This window comes from Macrobrachium nipponense, chromosome 36 (genome assembly GCF_015104395.2).
Source record: "Macrobrachium nipponense isolate FS-2020 chromosome 36, ASM1510439v2, whole genome shotgun sequence".
In the NCBI taxonomy this organism is placed as follows: Eukaryota; Metazoa; Arthropoda; class Malacostraca; order Decapoda; family Palaemonidae; genus Macrobrachium; species Macrobrachium nipponense.
The window spans coordinates 1,225,156-1,246,578 of NC_087220.1; the positions used below are offsets into that span (position 1 = coordinate 1,225,156).

The following is a 21,423-nucleotide window of genomic DNA, read 5'->3' on the forward strand; positions in this document are numbered from 1 at the left end:
CTCCACCGCCCCGCCCCCCCTCTCTCTCTCTCTTTTAGCAGCTGGAATTCCAGCCTTTTTTTGGACGTTACATTTGGACCCTCTCCAGGAACCACTTTTTGAGAAACTCTTTCGGCTACAACTGGAGACCAGGGTATCCTCCCCCTCACCCATCCCCCTACCCCCTCCCCCTCCCCCTCCCCCACCCCCTCCCCATCCCCCCTTAGACCCTTCTTCTTCCCTCGCCTTTATTTTTATTTTTTATTTTTTTTTATTTTCGGAGTTCCTTCTTCATTACCGTCATCATTATCTTTTTGTTCTTCTCTCCAAAAAGAATTTTTCCTTTCTTCTTTCCACTTGCTTGTTCCTCTTCTCCTTATCTCTTTTCCCCTTTATTTCCTTCTTGTTCTCTTTCTGTTTCCCCATTTTCTCGGTTATCGCTCTCATTATCAAAACATTATTCCTATCTCCGTTTTGCTGTTATTTTTTTCATCTTTATTCCGTTTTTGCGCCTTTCTTACGCAATTCTCTTTCTTACCGTACGCTTTCTCCATCTCGATTTTTGCCTCTCTTCTTTTCTTCTCATTTCTTCTTTCTTCCTTCTTCATCTTTTCTTCCTTCCTTTCTTCTTTCTTTCATTCTTCTTCTTTCCTTTCTTTCTTTCTTTCTTTAAATTGCATTCTTTCCTTCTTTCCTTCTTTATTCTTACTTCTTCATCTTTCTTCTTTCCTCTTTTTCTTTCTTTACTTTCTTTCTTCTTACTCTTATTCTTTTCTTCTTTCCTTTCCTTTTCTTCATCTTTTCATTTGTTTCCTCTTTATTTTTTTTACTTCTCATTATTAGCTCTTACTTCTTCATCTTTCTTATTCCTCCTCTTTCTTTTTCCTTCTCATCTTTCTTCTTCCTCTTTCTTCTTCATCTTTTCTATTCTTCCTCTTTCTTCAGCTTTATTACTTATTCTTTCATTCTTTCTTCTTACTTCTTCATCTTTTCTTCTTATTTCTCTTTCTTCTTTTCCTTCTTTCATCATTATTTATTCTTACTTTACTTGCTCTTTTTACTTTATTTTTTACTTACCGTCTTTATTCCACTTTTTCTTCTTTTCTTTCCTCTTCATCTTTCTTCTTCCTTTCTTCTTTATTTCTCATTTCTTCTTCACCTTTCTTTCTTCCTTTTCGTTTCTCATCTTTATCTTTCTTCTTGCCTTCTTTCCTTATCATCTTTCGTCTTCCTCTGTCTCTTCATGATGAATATGTCGGCATGCATCTTGAGCGTTCGTTTCACGTAGGAATTCTTTCTATTCCTCTGCTTCTTTCCTTCTTATCTTTCTTCTTCCTCTCTTCTTTATTTCTTCATCTTCTTCTTCCTCTTTCTCTTTCCTCTTCATCCTTTCTTCTTCCTCTTTCTTTTTATTTCTTCATCTTTCGTCTTCATCGTTCTCTTTCTTCTTGTCATCTTTTCTTCTATTTCGTCTTTACTTCTTCATCTTTCTTCTTCCGCTTTCTTCTTTCCTTCTTCATCTGTCTTCTTTCCTCTTTCTTCTTTCATTCTTTCTTTTCTTCTCTCTTCTTGTTCTTTCTCATTTATTTCCTTCTTCCTTTCTTTCTTTCTTTTTTTTCTTCTTCCTCTTTCGTTCTTCCTCTTTCTTCCTTTACTTCTTCCATCCTTTCTTCTTCCCTCTTTCCTTCTTTCCTTCTTCATCTTTCTTTCTTCCTTCCTTTCTTTCTTTCCTTTCCTTCTTCATTTCTTTCCTTCCTCTTTCTTCTTTCCTTTTCATCTTCTTCTCTTTCTTCGTCTTTCCTTCTTCATCTTTCTTCTTCCTCTTTCTTCCTTTCCTTTCTTCATCTTTCTTCTTCCTTCTTTCTTCTTTATTTCTTCATCTTTCTTCTTCCTCTTTCTTCTTTCCTTCTTCATCTTTCTTCTTCCTCTTTCTTCTTTACTTTCTTCATCTTTCTTCTTCCTCTTTCTTCTTTCCTTCTTCATCTTTCTTCTTCCTTTCTTTTCCTTTCTTTCCTTCTTCTTTTTTCTTTCTTCCTCTTTCTTCTTTCCTTTCTTCACCTTTCTTCTCCTTCTTCGTTCCTTTATTTCTTCATCTTTCTTTCTTCCTCTTTCTTCTTGAATAACAAAAAGAAGAATAGAAATAGGCCCTCTGAGAATTGAAGGGAGATTAACGAATGAAAAAAAGGAAATTTGCAACATACTGGCAGAACGATATAAGAGAGAATTCACCCCTAGAATAGGTAATGAAGATAATGATATAGAAGTAAGGGATGAAAATAGTGAATATTTAGCTGACATAGATATTAATGAAGCTGATATTGTGCAGGCTTATTAATGAAATTAAAAATGGAGCTGCTGCAGGGCCTGATGGAATTCCTGCTATTTTGTTAAAGAAAGTAGTTCATTCTATCGCAAAGCCACTTGCAATATTATTAAGACAAAGTGTAGATACAGGCAAGATATATGAATGAGCACAAATTAGCGTATATTACCCCTACTTTCAAAAGTGGATCAAGACTAGAGGCAAGTAATTATAGGCCTGTGAGTCTAACATCACATATAATGAAAGTGTATGAAAGGGTAATGAAGAAAAATATTATGAAACATTTAATAAAAAATAATTTGTTTAATAAAGGACAACATGGTTTCGTACCCGGAAAAAGTACACAAACCCAACTGTTAGTCCACCGTGAAAACATATTCAAAAATATGAAAAGCGGGGGACGGAAATGAAACAGATGTGGTTTATTTAGACTTTGCAAAAGCTTTTGATAAAGTAGACCATAATATATTAGCGAAGAAAATTAGAAAACACAATATCCTGGATAAAGTAGGAAGATGGTTAAAAGAATTTTTACACAACAGAAAACAGATAGTTATTGCAAACGACGAGAAATCGGATGAAGCCAAGGTAATATCCGGTGTGCCGCAAGGTACGGTGTTTAGCTGCAATACTGTTTGTTATTATGATTGAAGACATAGACAATAATGTTAAGGATTCGGTAGTGAGTAGTTTCGCAGATGACACAAGAATAAGTAGAGAAATTACTTGTGATGAAGATAGGAACGCTCTACAAAGAGACCTTAACAAAGTATATGATTGGGCAGAGGTAAATAGGATGGTATTTAACTCTGATAAATTTGAATCAATAAATTATGGAGACAGAGAAAGAAAGCTATATGCATATAAGGGACCTAATAATGAGACCATCACAAATAAGGAAGCAGTTAAAGACCTTGGTGTGATGATGAATAGGAACATGTTATGCAATGATCAAATAGCAACTCTGTTGGCAAAATGTAAAGCAAAAATGGGAATGTTGTTACGGCACTTCAAAACAAGAAAAGCTGAACACATGATTATGCTTTATAAAACATATGTTCGTAGTCCACTTGAATATTGCAATATGATATGGTACCCACACTATCAAAAGGATATTGCACAAATAGAGAGTGTACAAAGGTCCTTTACAGCTAGAATAGAAGAAGTTAAGGACCTAGACTACAGGGAAAGACTACAATTCTTAAAATTATATAGTCTGGAAAGGAGAAGAGAACGCTACATGATAATTCAGGCATGGAAACAGATAGAAGGAATAGCAGAAAATATCATGGAACTAAAAATATCAGAAAGAGCAAGCAGAGGTAGATTAATAGTGCCCAAAAATATACCAGGAAAAATAAGGAAAGCACACAGGACATTAATCCACTACGCACCAGCATCGATAATGCAGCGTCTATTCAATGCGTTGCCAGCTCATCTGAGGAATATATCAGGAGTGAGCGTAGATGTGTTTAAGAATAAGCTCGACAAATATCTAAACTGCATCCCAGACCATCCAAGATTGGAAGATGCAAAATATACCGGAAGATGTACTAGCAACTCTCTGGTAGACATTAGAGGTGCCTCACACTGAGGGACCTGGGGCAACCCGAACAAGATGTAAGGTCTGTAAGGTCTGTAAGGTCATCTTTTCGCTTATCCTTCTTTCTTCGTTCAGCTTTCTTATTCCTCTTTTCTTCTTTACTTCTTCATCTTTCTTCTTCCTCTTTCTTCTTTCCTTCCTTCATCTTTCTTCTTTATCTTTTCTTTCCTTCCTTCTTACTCCTTTCTTCTTTCCTTCTTTCCTTTCTTTACTTCTTTCCATTTCTTTTTTCTTATCTTTCTTCTCCTTCCCTTCCTTCTTTCTTTCGACCTTCTTCATCTTTCTTCTTCCTCTTTCTTCTTTACTTCTTCATCTTTCTTCTTTCCTTCTTCATCTTTCTTCTTCCTCTTTCTTCTTTACTTCTTCATCTTTCTTCTTTACTTCTTCATCTTTCTTCTTCCTCTTCTTTCTTTTACTTCTTCCATCTTATTTCTATTCACTTTACTTCTTCATTCTTTTTCTTCTTCTTTCTTCTTCCTTTCTTTTTTCATCTTTCTTCTTCCTCTTTCTTTCTTTCCTTCTTCAATCTTTCTTCTTTCCTTCTTTCCTTCTTTCCTTCTTTCATCTTCTTCTTCCTCTTCTTCTTTATTCTTCATTCTTTCTTCTTCCTCTTTCCTTCTTTTACTTCTTCATTCTTCTTTCTTTCTTCCTTCATTTTCTTCTTTCCTTCTTCTTACTTCTTCATTTCTTCTTCTTTACTCTTCATCTTTTTCTCCTCTTTCTTCTTTTATTCATCTTTCTTCTTTACTTCTTTTCATCTTTCTTCTTCCTCTTTCTTCTTTACTTATTCATATTTCTTCTTTAACTTCTTCATCTTTATTCCTATCGTTTATTTTCTTTCTTTATTCCTTCATCTTTTTTCTTTCCTTATTTTCCTTATTTCCTTATTTTTCTTTCATCTTTTCTTTAATTCGCTTTCTTTCTTCCTTTCCTTTCTTCTTTATCTTTAATTCTTTCCTTTCTTCTTTAACTTTCTTCATCTTCTTCTTCCTTTTAATTCTTTACTCTTCATTCTTTAAATTTCTTTCTTTTCAATCTTTCTTATTATTCTTTCTTCTCTTACTTCTGCATCCTTTCTTCTTTAACTTCTTCATCTTTCTTGCTTCCTCTTTTTCTTCCTTACTTCTTGCCATCTTTATTTTCCTTTATTCTTTCATCCTTTCTTCACTTCTTTAATCTTTCTTCTTCCATCTTTCTCTTACTTCTTCATCCTTTCTTCTTCCTCCTTTCTTCATTTCTTTACTTCATCTTTCCTTCTTTACTTCTTCATCTTTCTTCTCTTAATTCGTTCATCTTTCTTCTTCCTTTCTTTTCTTCTTTACTTCCTTTCAATCTCTTTTTCCTTATTTCCCTTCTTTCCTTCTTTCATCTTTCTTTCTTCATCTTTCTTCTTTCTCTTCATCTTTCTTCCTTTTATTTTTCACCTTCTGTCATCTTTCTTCTTGCCTCTTTCTTCTTGCCTTCGCATATTCTTTTTCCTTTCCACTTATTCTTTATTCTTTCTTCCTTCACCTTTCATCTTTTTCTTCCTTCACCTTCTTTCTTCTTTTCCTTCTTCATCTTTCTGTCTTCCTCTTCTTTTCTTCACCGATTCATCTTTTTCTTTACTTCCTTCTTATTCTTTCCTTTCTTTATTTCCTCTTTCTCGTTACGTCTTCATCTTTCTTTTTTAATTCTCATCGTTCTTCTTCCTCTTTGCTTCTTTACTTCTGCATCTTTCTTTTTGAATTATCATCCTTTTTCTCCTCTTTCTTCTTATTCTTCATCTTTCTTCTGTTTACTTCTTCATTTTCCTTCTTCCTCGTCCTTCGTTTACCTTCTTTCATTCTGTTTTCTATTCTTAAGTGTCTTCATCTTGCGTCTTTTTACTTTATTCTCTTTCTTCTTCCTTTTAGTCTTTTACTTCTTTCATCTTTCTTCTTCCTCTTTCGTCTTCCTTTCTGTTCATTCCTTTCGTTTCGCCTTCTTTGAGTCTTTCCTTCTTCATCTTTCTTCTTCCCTCTTTCCTTCTTTCCTTCTTCATCCTTTTTCTTCCTTCCTTTCTTTTTCTTTCCTTCTTTCATCTTTCTTTTCCTTTCTTCTTCCTTTCCTTTCTTAATCTGTCTTCTTCCCTCTTTCTTCTTTCCTTCTTATCTTTTTCTTCCTTCTTTTTCTTTCCTTCTTCATCTTTTTCTTCCTCTTTCTTCTTTCCTTCTTCATCTTTCTTCTTCCTCTTTCTTCTTTCCTTCTTCATCTTTCTTCTTCCTCTTTCTTCTTTCCTTCTTCATCTTTCTTTTCCTTTTCTTTCTTATTTCCTTCTTTCCACATTTCTTGCTCCTCTTTCTTCCTTTAATTATTCATCTTTCTTCTTCCTCTTTCTTTCTTTCCTTCTTCATCTTTCTTCTTCCTCTTTCTTCTTTCCTTCTTCATCTTTCTTCTTCCTCTTTCTTCTTTCCTTCTTCATCTTTCTTCTTCCTCTTTCTTCTTTCCTTCTTCATCTTTCTTCTTCCTCTTTCTTCTTCCCTTCTGTCAATTTCTTTCTTCTTTCGCTTTCTTCTTTCCTTCTTCATCTTTCTTCTTCCTCTTTCTTCTTTCCTTCTTCATCTTTCTTCTTCCTCTTTCTTCTTTCCTTCTTCATCTTTCTTCTTCCTCTTTCTTCTTTCCTTCTTCATCTTTCTTCTTCCTCTTTCTTCTTTCCTTCTTCTCTTTCTCTTCCTCTTCTTCTTCCTTCTTCATATTTACTTTACTTCTCTTTCTTCTTCCTTCTTCACTTTCTTTCTTCCTTTCTTTCTTTCCTTCCTTCACATCTTCTTCCTCCTTTCTTTCTTTCCGTTTCCACTTCATCTTTCTTCTTCCTCTTTCTTCTGTTTCCTTCTTGATTCCTTATCTTCCTCTTTCTTCTTTTCACTTTCTTCAATTCCTTTCTTTCTTCCTTTCTTTCTCTAATTCTTTCATCTTTTCTTCCTTCCTTTCTTTCTTTCTTCCTTCTTCATCTTTCTTCTTCCTCTTTCTTCTTTACTTCTTCATCTTTCTTCTTCCTCTTTCTTCGTCTTCGTTCGTATCCTTAAGCTTCAGTTACCTCCTCCTTCCTATCTCCCCTTTCTCGTTTTTCTATTTTCTTTCCTCTCCCTCTCATGGGGCAGCCGTTATCGGCTTTAATCTTCTTCCATTGTTATTCAGATTTTTCCTAATTTATTCTTAGCAGTTTCGTTCCTTAATTCAAAAGGGTACGTTTCCAGTTTCCAGAATTCCTTCGGCTATTTCCAGGTAACGTTTGCTCGTTTCCAGACCCCGTGGTGCACTGTGGGCTTTACTTTAAGGGGTTTATGCAGTATCACTTCCTTATGCCTCTAACTGCATCCTCTTTCATTCCTTTTACTGTACCTCCTTTCATATTCTCTCTCTTCCATCTGCTGAAGGTTTTCCAACCTTTTACTGTCAGTTTCCGTTTCATTGCTGAATGACCTTACAGGTTCCAGCGCTTGGCCCTTGGCCCAAATTTAGCATTCAGTAGCTCATTACCAAAGCTATTTTCATTTGAGTTTTATTTATGTTATAACTTCCTTTTTAGAAAATTATTTTAATACGTGAATTTGAAGTATATTGGCGAAATATTACTCTTTCTCAAATATGCATTTAATCTTGAATTAATGTATGAATATGAAACTCTCTCTCTCTCTCTCTCTCTCTCAATGGACATAAACAAAGGCGATTTCTCCCACTCACTGTCTTTCTTCAGAATAAACCTACAGATAAGTGACCTCTCTCTCTCTCTCTCTCTCTCTCTCTCTCTCTCTCTCTCTCTCTCTCCCTTTGTGTCCAAACGTTTTGAACTGGTGCCTCGGGAAATCAGCCGTGGCGTCCCCCCCCCCCCCACCCCCAGTTACTGCAAAGACCTTTGACACTGACACCCCCCCACACCCCCAGGCTGTTGAAGGTAGTATTGTATTTCATTGCTATTTCGAATGAAAGAAAATCTGGAATCAATGATATGGTATTTCAGTGTCTGCGTTCCAGCTTGTATGCGTACGTAGATGTATGTATATTATTGTGTATGTATGGATGATGGGTGGGAGGTATGTGAGTTAGTGGATGTATATGATAGATAATATATATATGTTTATATTAGTATAATATATAAATATATAATATATATATAAGATATAATATATACTATATATATATATATATATATTATATAATATAATATATATATATATATCTATATATATACATGCATACATATATACATTCAGTATTTACGTCGTAAATATACAGCGAGACGTTATCATTAATCAATTGTCTTCTTGTCCGTCTGTGTTGCTGTACACAAGTAATCAGAAAACCCTTATATGTATATGATAAATATAAAGACTATGTATCAGAGAGAGAGAGAGAGAGAGAGAAGAGAGAGAAGAGAGAGAGAGAGAGACATGGGATGATAGAACATTCTAGGGAAGACTTAGCGTGTATAAGAGAGGAGAGAGAGAGAGAAAAAGAGATCTGGGAAGTTTTATTTGTTTTTTCAGAAAGTGTCTCGCTCGGCTTTAGGGGGAAAAGGAACCACCATAACTACTGTACTTAATCTTAATTCCAGCGACGAAACGGCTTCCCAAAGAAGTCCCGTATTTTCTTAAACTTTATATTCTTATTTTGGTCTTGTAAGAACCCTTTTTTTTTGTCCGCCCTCAGATCTTACAAACAACTTAGGCTAGAGGGCTGCAAATTGGCACGTTGATCATCCACCCTCCAGTCATCAAACGTACCAAATTGCAGCCGTCTAGCCTCAGTAGTTTTGACGTACGGTTAAGATTTGCCACGGTCGTGCTTCTAGCAATGGGCCGCGCCTCATACAGCATCATACCGAGACCACCGAATGATAGATCTATTTTCGGTGGCCTTGAGTATATACGCTGTACAGAAAACTAGATTGGAATTTTTTCTACTTATGTCCTAAAATGAACGTTTGACTTGAATAATTAACATTTTAGAAAACTAGATTGCATTTTTTACTTATGTTTTAGAATAAACGTTTTATTTGAATAATTAAAATTTTTTTTCTCTCTCTCTTTTCAGGTCACGTTTCCAAAGGTCGCGAAGCGCTGGAGAAGATTGACGAAAGTAAGAAAAGATAATGTTGTCGTTGAAAAAAGAAGAAGAAATGAATTGTTTATCGAAAGCTGAAGAAAAACGCTTTTGAATCGTTAGCGAAATAATTATGGGTGGAAAAATTTTCGAGTTTTCTCTCATGGTTTATGTTAATTTCTGTAAATCACACTTACACACGAACACATTATATATATATATATATATATATATATATATTATATATATATATATATATATATAATATTACGTGAAGCAAGCAAAGAGATAGCAGGCGACTTCCAAATAAATGTAAAATAAAAAAAATGTATTGTCATATATTCCCATTTAACAATGATCACTTATTTTTTGTTCATATGTATGTACATAATATATATATATATATATATATATATATATATATATATATATATATATACATATATATATATATGTGTGTGTGTGTGTGTGTGTGTGTATTATATGTATGAACGCACAAGTGTATAATAATAATGGATGTCAAGAGCCTGCAGTTAATGCAAGTGCAAGGCAGGGCTTGGAATCATTGTAAATGTGCGCACGCTGGTATCATTGTAAATGAGCGCTCACTGGAGTCATTGTGATCGTAAAGCATGCTCCGATCCCTTCCAGCCGAATACCTTTCTAAGAGGTACCTCTGATGGGGAAGAATCTTGTAAGAGGTATACCTCTGATGAGGGAAGAACATCGTAAGAGGTACCTCTGATGGGAAAGAATCTTGTATGAGGTACCTTTAATGGGTAAGTTGTACCTCTGATGAGAATGAATCATGTGTGAGGTACCCGTATCGTGTAAGGCGTACCTCTGATGAGGGAAGAACCTTGTAAGAGGTAGACCTCTGATGAGGGAAGAACCTCGTAAGAGGTATGCCTCTAACGGGGAAGAATCAACTCAAAGGAGGTCGTCGTTAAAAAACCTCTCTATGGGGCAATAGAGCAAAGTCTGCTCTTTTTGGTATAATCAGCCTAAAACGTCCTACCAGAACTTAGAACAAGAAGCAGACCTCTCTCTCTCTCTCTCTCTCTCTCTCTCTCTCTCTCGTCCCCCCCTTTTTCCTCCCCATTCCCCCTCATTCTTTTTTCCTCTCCTCTCTCTCTCTCTCTCTCTCTCTCTCTCTCTCTCAGTCTTTTACAGGGGGCAGAATATATATAAGAGTGATGGTAGCAATTCCGCCCTGCGATATAGCACGAAGATGAGATCGCCCTACATTTGAAAAAAGTTATGAGTTATGTCCAAAACACAAAGAGCTTTTGGGGTGGAAAGAAGAGTGAAGCTGGACATGGGGACCTTGTGGGGTAAGGGGGGCGGGGGGGAGAGGAGGGTGGGTGTTAGGAGATGACCTTGGTTGAGAGAGAGAATGTGGGGGGGGCGTAGGGGGGGAGTGGGCCTAGTGTGTGGGACGTGGTTTTCGGAAAGGGTTCAGGAGAGGAGCTGATATGGGATAGAAGCAGCTTTGGGGGGAAGAGGAAAGGAAATGACATTGGAGGAGGAGGAGGAGGAGGAGGAGGAGGTAGGGTAGTTGAGGGAAAGTGGAGTGAGTGGGGAGGGGGGAGGGGATACCGAAGGGGGCCAGACGACGGCCACCTACACCACCTAGCGGAAGAAACGTGTCAGGAATCACGATGTTTTGCTAATAGACTCGGAGCTATGGCTGCAAGGGACCTCTTCTCCCTTTTATTTTTACTTTCTACAAAGTTTCGACTTTTCTCTACAACTTAAATTGCTGTATAAAACCATCAGCTACAGTTGCTTCCTAGATGCGGTAGAGAGTGAGGGTGCGTCCCATTGCTCCTGAAAGCGCTGTCAGACGCACGATACATGGCTAACTTTAAGCTTAGATAAAATAAAAACTATTGAGCCTAGAGGGTTGCAATTTGGTGTGCATGATGATTGGAGGGTGGCTGTTCAACATGCCAATTTGCACCCCTCTAGCCTCTGTAGTTTTTAAGATCTGAGGGCGGGTAGAAATAGGGTGGACGGACGGACAAAGTCGGCACGATAGTTTTCTTGAACAGAAAACTGAAAAAGAAGAAGAAAAAGTAAAAAAAACTGATTACCGAGACAACCAGTTTTTCGTAGGTGAGTCGTTTGTTGATAGCTGAGAGAGAGAGAGAGAGAATGATTATTGTCTTAAGGTTCACTGTAAGCAAATGTTTTCTCTGTTTACTCGCTCGGTATGTATGGCGGGAACGTGAGATGAGGGTATTGGTGTCATTGGAATGTTTTGACATATAAATGCTTGGCAGTTTCTGTAATTGTTTGCTTCATACATACCAATGTTCGGAGATTTTAATTGATAATTATAATAATAATAATAATAATAATAATAATTAATAATAATAATAATAATAATAATAATAATAATAATAATAACACCTTCCACCTTGCAGTAATAAGTGGTACGAACACCAACCTGAAGGAGTGATAGAAAACGATCAGGCAAAGATCCTCTGGGACTATGGCATCAGAACAGATAGGGTGATACGTGCAAATAGACCAGACGTGATGTTGATTGACAAAATCAAGAAGAAAGTATCACTCATTGATGTCGCAATATCATAGGACACCAGAGTTGAAGAGAAAGAAAGGGAAAAAATGGATAAGTATCAAGATCTGAAAATAGAAATAAGAAGGATATGGGATATGCCAGTGGAAATTGTACCCATAATCATAGGAGCACTAGGCACGATCCCAAGATCCCTGAAAAGGAATCTGGAAAAACTAGAGGCTGAAGTAGCTCCAGGACTCATGCAGAAGAGTGTAATCCTAGAAACGGCGCACATAGTAAGAAAAGTGATGGACTCCTAAGGAGGCAGAATGCAACCGGATCCCCACAGTCGAATTGGAGGACTGTGATAGAGCAAAAAAAAAAAAAAAAAAAGATAATAATAATATTGGGAAAAACTCTCTATCACGAGAGTTTTATACAATGTTCTAAGGTTGTCCACAATCATAAAAACGTTAAAAGTTCGTGTACCTATAATTTATAAACTCTATAAAAGCTTTCGACCCCTTCTCTGGGTTCATCTTCGGTCGAAATGAAGTGGTTTATAAATCAGACGCTAACTTTTAACATTTTTATTATTGTGGACCCCCCAGAATAATAATAATAATAATAATAATAATAATAATAATAATAATAATAATAATAATAATAATAATAATAATGGGCACAGACTGAGGATGAACCTTGCACAAGGTTCGAAAGCTATTGGTTTCTATAGAGATGCACCAACTCTCAAACAGCTATATTATTGTGGACATACAACCAATAATAATAATAATAATAATAATAATAATAATAATAATAATAATAATAATAATAATAATAATAATGAGGAAATTGAAGGAAATTTAATCACTGTCCCTCACAACAATTTAGCAATCTTTATAATAAGCATCATTTTAATCTGTGTAGCAAAATAAGTTAAAGTCAAACTTATTCATTTAATTTTTCCTTTTGATAACCGAAAACTCTTCTTTCTGTATCTCCCTTTACCTCTTCTTACTTATTCGTAATGAAAACCTTAATATTCTTTGGAAGCTTAAAGAATTTCAAGTCAGTGGCCCCTTTGGTGGGATTGTTCCATATGAACAGGTTTCGTCTACTGAATAATAATTGAGGGTAGGTTTCATTTTCTGAATAATTAAGGAGCTTAGAATATCAATAATGAATATCTCACTGACTTTACCGGCGTTTTAGTCACCTGCAAAAGACAACCATTGTGCCGGCTTTGTCTGTCCGTCTGCCCTTAGCTCGTAAAAACCACTGAGGCTAGAGGGCTGCAAATTGGCATGTTGATCATCCACTCTCCAATCATGAGACATACCAAATTGGAGCCTTCTAGCCTCAGTACTTTTGATTTTATTTAATTTTAAAGTTAGTTAGTCTATAGGACAGGCCACCACCTTGCCGTGGATGAGAGTCTCATAGGCCACGGCTAAACCAGCATTATATGCTGTACAGGAAACTCGATTGCTCTGAAGAAACTTAGGCACATTTATTACATGTTATAAATAGTCACCAGTGACGAGCTAATGGCTTCTAGCTTCCAGTGATGGTCACCCGTACGAGTTCTGACCAGACCTAGCGCTTCTTAAGTTCACTGATTCTGCAGTGTATAAGACGACTGATGCTGTTTACCGATGTCATTGATAAGTAACGGGGGGGGGGGGGGGGGGGGGGGGGGGGGGGGGGGGGGGGGGGGGGGGGGGGGGGGGGGGGGGGGGGGGGGGTGGGGGGGGGGGGGGGGGGGGGGGGGGGGGGGGGGGGGGGTTGTCAGTGCACCTCACGGGGCGCACTGTAGGCATTACTTAAAAGTTCATCGTAGCGCCCCTTTCATGGCTGCTAGCTGCTCCAAACCCCTTTCATTCCTTTTACTATACCTCCTTTCATATTCCCTCTCCCATCCTGCTATCCAACCTCTCTGGATATCTAGTTTTCCTCCAGTCACACCTTTTCCTTTTCAGCGCTGAATGAGCTCGCTGGTCCCAGCGATTGGCCTCTGAATTCTGTGTTCCATTACTAAGAAGGAACGCGAAACGGAAAGGAAAAAATGGAGGTCAATCAGCGGATACGATTGCTTCCTCCGAGCTGCAGAAAAGGACAGATTGGGCACCATTAACTAAATGAGAACGTGGAAAGGAACGCAGTGAGGGCTATGTCTCTTCAAGGGGGGGGGGGGGGGGGGGGGGGGGGGGGGGGGGGGGGGGGGGGGGGGGGGGGGGGGGGGGGGCGCCGCTCCCTCCTCTGATCACCCCGAGAGAATTTATAGATGGCTGCAATATGGGTGTGTACGATTGCGCTGGTTCACGGGCGACTGAGAATTGATATATTTCGTGCATTGTAAACAACGTCATTATCAATATCTCCCACTATAACACATCTCCCATCGAAGATATAGTGACGTTGGAAGATTTTGCACATTAACACTTAATCCCATACATTTTTTCACCATCTACTTAACGTACTTAGCATATTGTAAACAAAACATATAATTATGTATTTTTTCCCCCATAAACTTTTCCCATTGGAGATATAATGACGTCGCGATACTATGCATATTCTAAACACGTAGTTATCAACATTTGCCACCACATGCTTGTGTTTTAGAGTAGATATTGCTAGCATCAGCGTCTCTTAATAAGTGGAGTCTCTTCTTTCTGTATTTTCCTTGACCTCCTTAATATTCTTTGGAAACTTCGGGAATTTCAAGTCAGTGGCCCATTTGGTGGGCTTGTTCCATATGAGTAGGTTTCATCTACCGAATGATAATATTTATTATTATAAAACTATAATAAAAGATATTGTATGCGCCTGCATACTGACAGCGTCTGAATTTTACCGCCTCACTGTGATTCTTATTTTTATACGGAAGCATTAAACTCTAAATATCGTTCAATACCCAATTCGCCCTGCCTCTGAAATAATATACGTAGGTAGAGCGAATTGGGTATCAAACAAAAGTGCATAACTGCGCAATTTCCCCTTTTTACCCCTTTCACGTCTTCTTGAATAATCTAGACAGGCCTGTCTTTTTATCCAAGGCTAAAAACCCTTTTCCTCTTTTTTTTTTTTCTTCAATAATTCTGAAATGAACCTCAAATTTTGGACGTAACTTATGATTCAATTCATTTGCGTGTGTGTGTGATTTATTCCCATCCTTTATCGCTCTTTCATATTTGCATTTATTTATCTTGCAACTGACAACCCCGCTCCCTGCTGCCATCAAAACAAATAGCAGGCCGGAAACAGCGTATGTCAACAAAGCCTACTCGAACGCGACTGGATTTGAACCCTCTTGATTTCTGATGTATTTTGTCCCCTTTTTTCGATTCGGTGAACAAATCGTCATGTGAGGGCTGATATCCCCTCTCCAATTCCTCGTTGTTGTTATTTATTTGTTTATTTGTTTTTATTTCCGAGGGGAGGGGAGTTGTTTAGGGGGGGGGGGGAGGGGGGGGGGGTGGTTAGTACCGTCAGAGGCACTACTTGACGATCTGTAGCTTCCGTCTTTGTCACGCCCCCTTTCGTTCCTTTTACTGTACCTCCGTTCATATTCTCTTTCTTCCATCTTACTTTCCTCAACTCTCTTCTATGTATATATATACATACACACACACACACACACACACATATATATATATATATATATATATATATATATTATGTGCATTAAGCTACAAATGACGTCATTAAATATCCAATTCGCTCTACCTCGGAATTAACATATTTTCATATATATGTTAAACTAAAGGGAATTTCTTTTAGTTGACAATAATTTCGTCCTCTCGTGGATTCGAACCAGAAGGACAGAGGAGGAGAAGTCAGGACTTCAGGACTTCAGTGAAGTTACCGACTCGGCCAACAATATATATATATATATATATAATATATATATATATATAATATATATATATTGTATATATATATATTCATAATGTATATATACCTACATATTTATGTAGTATATAAATAGATGTATAGATAAGTAAATGAAAGAAATATATACATATATAATATTATACATATATGTTTATGTACATATGCATGTTTATATATGTGTGTGCATACAGACACCGCTACGAACATACGTGTATAATTTAGCACGAACACTCCTGTATTGTCCACTTTTCATTTTTATGTTCGCGTAAAGGGCCCATATCCCATATCATTTGTGATTTATTTTTTTTATTTAATCAAATAAAAATTGTTTTTTATTAGGTTAGAGGCCCCATTAATTGTTCCGCTCCATTAGGCTCGTGGACTGTTTAATCTACGTAATTAATCTGGGTAATTACCTTTTGTAATGGATTTTGGATTGTGTTTTTTTTTTGTTAAGGGCTTAATTTTATCTACGGTTATTGCAATTCGTTTGTATGTATAGATATGCAAATACACACACACATATATATAATGTATATTATATATATATGATATAATATTATAATATATATATATATATATATATATATATATTTACTAGTACATATATATATATATATATTATATATATGATATATATATATATATATATATATATGAATACACACACACACACACACACACACACACACACACACACACACATATATATATATTATATATATATATATATATATATATATATATATATATTTATATATATACACACACACACACACACACATATACAAATATGTATATGTATATATATTTCCATTAAACTCCCAGTACCAAATGACAAGTATTTATTGCTTAGAATGGGCTTTATGGACACCTGTATATATTAGGCATGCATATATATACATGTATGTATGCACGTATCTATATATATACACGTATGAATTTTTATCACATCACCGTGATTCATATACATTCATAAAGCTACAAGTGTCCTTTAATATCCAATTCACTATACCTCGGAAATAATATACTTTCATATATGTTAACCCAAGGGGAATTTTTCAGTTAGTAATAATTTCGTTCTCTCGTGGATTCGAACCAGCGGACAGCGGACTGAGGAGAAATGAGGACTTCAGTGAGGTTATCGACTCGGGCAACAAGTCGGTAACATCACTGAAGTCCTGAGTTCTCCTCAGTCCGCTGGGCACTGGTTCAAACCCACGAGAGGACGAAATTATTATCAACTAAAAAATTCCCCTTTGGTTTACATATATGAAAATATATTAATTTCTAGTTAGAGCGAATTGGATATTAAAGGACATTTGAAGCTTAATGCGTGTATTTATGTGAGAAATTCATATATACATATATAGATACATGTATACATGTATAATATATACAGGGTGTCCATAAAGTCCCAGTACCATTCTAAGCAATAAATCCTTGTAATGATCCTGGGACTTTATGAACACCCTGTGATTTATATATATATATATATATATATATATATATATATATATATATATATATATATGTGTGTGTGTGTGTGTGTGTGTGTGCATGTTATAGCTAGATAGATAGATAGGTAAATAGTGTTAAATACGAAAAATCTACGAAAATCATGACAATGGTACAGTGGTTGGGATATGAATATCTGGAATTACTCAGCGTTGCAGGCTATAACTGAACTAATTTCAGCTATTATATCTGTTGTATGTCAGTGATGATTTTCAGTTATATAGAGTATTATTACCCACGCAATCTACTTTTTCATGGATTCACGCTTCGCGAAATCTAAATCATTATCGTTGCCATTCTGGGCGCCAAACTCCTCCACAGCGGATTTATATTCGCACGAAAGCGGGGAAAAAAATATTCGCGCCAAATCCGACACATTCATCTTGCAATTCCCCGTGACTGGTGGTGGTACTGTCGCTTATGAATATCACCTATCTCCGACCCGTCACCCCATTTCAAACAATCCTTTCCCCAGCTGCCGCTGCTGGTGGTGGTGCAGCGGGTTAAAATAACGATTAATACTGTCAAGCAGCGTAATATATGAGGCGGTGTATTTACCAGCTCCAAAACTCAGCTGTAGTGGACTGTGGGACATCCTCCCAGAGAAGGTCTTGCAATTGGAACTTCTTCTTCAGAAGTTCAAGCGAAGATGCGATGCATGACTACCTTCATACTATTCTCCTTGCATTTGAATACGTTTTTATCTATTTATCTATTTATTAATTAATTTTTTTTGATAAGTGGGATCTTTTCTTTCTGCATTTCCTTTTACTTCCTCTTACTTCTTCCCAAAGAACAACTTAATATTCTTTGGAAGCTTCAAGAATTTCAAATCAGTGGCCCTTTTGGTGGGCTTGTTCATTATGAATAGGGTTCATCTCCATAAATAATCGTAATAATAATAATAATAATAATAATAATAATAATAATAATAATAATAATAATAATAATAATAATAATAATAATAATAATATCAGTAATCATAGTATATTGTTAATTAGCCTTCCGGGTTATTGAACATTTAAAATTTTGTTAACTTCTGTACGCGGAAGATGGTCCAGTCTTGTCTAGCAGCCAGTTTCTACCCTTTTGATGTTTTATATGGACTTTTTGTATGATTATGTACATATATATTTGTGTATTGAAATTATATATATATATATAATATATATCATATATTATATATATATATGAATAATTATCACATCGAACCGTGATTCATTTCATTTATATCATTCGAGCTACAAATGTCCTTAATATCTAAATTCGCTCTACCTCGGAATTGATATATTTCATATATGTACCGAAGGGGATGTGATAATTATTCATAACAAAAGGCCACGTGGGTCAAACGCTCGAATTGGCTAACATGGTAGACGGGGTTTCATATCGATTCTAATTACGAAAGCACCGAGTTCGAGGGTGATTTGTAAATCTGGCTCGATATAAATTTATAGCGTCTCTGTTGGCTGATTGGATAGCGTCACGGTCTGTCCTGATTTCGTTCCCGTCCACTTGGATGGTGGTTCGATCCCATGGGGGGACGAAATTATTATCAACTAAAAAATTAAAAAACCCTTCGGTACATATATGAAAATATATCAATTCCGAGGTAGAGCAAATTTAGATATTAAAGGACATTTGAAAGCTCGAATGATATATAACCTGAATCACGGTTTGATGTGATAATTATTCATAACAAAAGGCTACGTGGGTCAAACGCTCGAATTGGCTAACATGGTAGACGGGGTTTCATATCGATTCTAATTACGAAAGCACCGAGTTCGAGGGTGATTTATAAGGCAAGAATCGATATAAACTTATAGCGTCTCTGTTGGCTGATTGGATAGCCTCACTGTCTGTCCTGATTTCGTTCCCGTCCACTTGAACGGTGGTTCGATCCCATGTGGGGACGAAATTATTATCAACTAAAAAATTCCCCATCGGTACATATATGAAAATATATCAATTCCAAGGTAGAGCGAATTTAAATATTAAAGGACATTTGTAGCTTGAATGATATATTTGTATAATTAATAGATATTATAGATATATATTTCTATATATACATATATAATATATATATATATATATATATATAATATATATATATATATATATATATATATATATATGGGAATAATCACATGGGAACGTGTTACACAGAATTGAATTTCTGACTCACCGCTGAACCGAACTCCAACCTTTCGAGTGGGAGTCCAGGGCATCAGCAATTCGGGGCACAAAGGTCATATAAAAAGAATTGTTAGAACCTTAGTCACCTCCCTGGGAAAAGCCTTGGGTATGTAAGTACTCAGGTTCCAACCCCTTTTTGCGACCTTTGTGCCCTAATTGCTAATGCCCTGGACTCTCACTTGAAAGGTCGGGGTTCGGTCTGGTGGTGAGTCAAATTTGTATATAAGCTATATATACATATATATTTTTTTATGAGTTAACCACTTTCGGCATCAACGTCATATTCGGCGAATACCTTTATCTTTCATTTCCACAAAATGTTATTGACGCAGACAAAAAAACATAAGCCGTTCATTTATTTTTATAATTTTTCCCTGAAGAACTCCGCTACTTCTTTCGACATCTAAAGAAGCTTTTGAAACTATAACAAAGCACACACACACACACACGCATACACGCAGCAATAACTATTCCCTTTGTTCCAGGTCCGTATAAATTATAAGGCTGGCAATCCCATTTTAGAATTCCCAGGAATATGTTCCTGAAGAGGACAGTGAACAGGACTCGCAAATCATTCAAGATATGAACGCACCTGGAAGGGTCGTACCATTGTGGAACTCTCATAATAATTAGAATAAAGAAAATTACTGAGAGACAAAGGTCTTGGAAATTGTGGGATCGCTGGAAATAATTGAATATTAACGCAACTGCCGGGACATTATTGAAAATTAACCGCTCCAGCCATTGTGGACCCTTCCGAACATTGAGAATCATTGGAATGTTCTGAAATGAAAAAGAGGTCGTATCATAATCCTGTGGAGAAATGAGTCATAAGAAAAGTTCCCTCTCGTAATTAAGATAAAAAGTCGTTCTCTTCATCCGCTTAAGGTTTTGAATCACCTATGAAGGATTTTTATTAATCCATTGAAGACTGGTATCCGAATGTAATCTCCCTGGAATCATTGTAATCACTGTGTAATTCATATATACTGGTGCAGAATAATGTAATGATTTGGTATAGATTCTCCTGTGGTCGCCAATATTGACGTTACGGTTTAAAGGAGAGATACGAGTTCAATAGTATATTTATAAAATTTATGAAAAATAGAAAATATATAATTATAGTGCTTCTGTGATGAAATCTCTAGCCTGGAAAAAGTTGTAATATAGAAAGTGATAATAGTGAATTTGTTATCGAGCTCTTCATAAGAAAGTACGTGGAATCGAGATCAAATATAATTTTTACTAAAAAAAAAAGGAAAAAAAGTGAAACAAAGTCTAGAAAAGTAAAAAAAAGAAAAATATTACAGCCAGTTTGATACGAAGTAAAGGAAATATCACAGTAGGTCAATTGTGCTTGCAAGTGAAAAGGGATTGTGATTCTAAATTCTGGAAAAAAAAATTCCGTTGTCAGTTTATAATAAAAGAATTCCAGTGTGTCTAAAAGTTAATTGTGACGGTGTGCAAATCAAGTATATATCGCTGAGAGGATCATTCGTAAAGGAAATTCAATTGCACTCTGCTTTGCAAGTAGACCAAACAGAAAAGAAAGGATCGATCGTCAAGCAGAGAAGCAGGAAGAAGCATCGAAATAGTTCCAAGATGCCGGGGAAACACCTAAGGAAACCTGTTTGTTCGGAGTACATCCGTCGGCACAGCTTCCAGCATGGGTTTGGTAAGTGTTCATTATTTTTTGGGGCGTCTGTACAATTATGGTATATTTTAATATCACATCACTTTACGAAATATGTTGTTCAGATCCCCCGTTTTTCATTTTTCATAGTGAGCATAATTACTTTGAGAAATCTTTTTACAATATGTCCAGCATGGGTTGGTAAGTGGTCATTATTTTTTAGGGTGATTGTACAATTACGGTATTTTTAATACCGGATCACTTTACAAAATATGTCATTTGGTAACTGTTGCTTCTGTCATAGTTGGTATTATCACTAGTTTGAGAAATCGATTTACAATATGACCAGTATGGGTTTGGTAAGTGGCCATTATTTTTCAGGTCGACTGTACAATTACGGTAATTTAAATACTGCATCACTTTACAGAATATGTCGTTAGGCAACTGTTGCTTTTGCATTAGTTCATATTATCATTAGTTTGAGAAATCGATTTACAATATGACCAGCATGGGTTTGGTAAGTGGCCATTATTTTTTTAGGTCGACTGTACAATTATGGTATTTTAAATACCTCATCACTTTATGAAATATGGCGATCACATCCTGTTGCTTTTGTTATAGTTCGTATATTAACTAGTTTGAGAAATATTTTTAAAATATCTCCAGCATGGGTTCAGTAAGTG

The 21,423-nt window shown here is 36.2% G+C and overlaps 1 long non-coding RNA gene across 1 annotated transcript in view; it reads left to right on the forward strand.

The window, feature by feature from the left end:
* The window catches only part of LOC135203496 (uncharacterized), a 267,713-nt gene that overhangs the window by 134,217 nt on the left and 112,073 nt on the right, over window positions 1-21,423 (forward strand). Inside the window, exon 2 of the long non-coding RNA XR_010311941.1 lies at window positions 19,593-20,782. This is a non-coding gene — a long non-coding RNA (uncharacterized LOC135203496). The remainder of the gene's footprint in view (window positions 1-19,592; window positions 20,783-21,423) is intronic.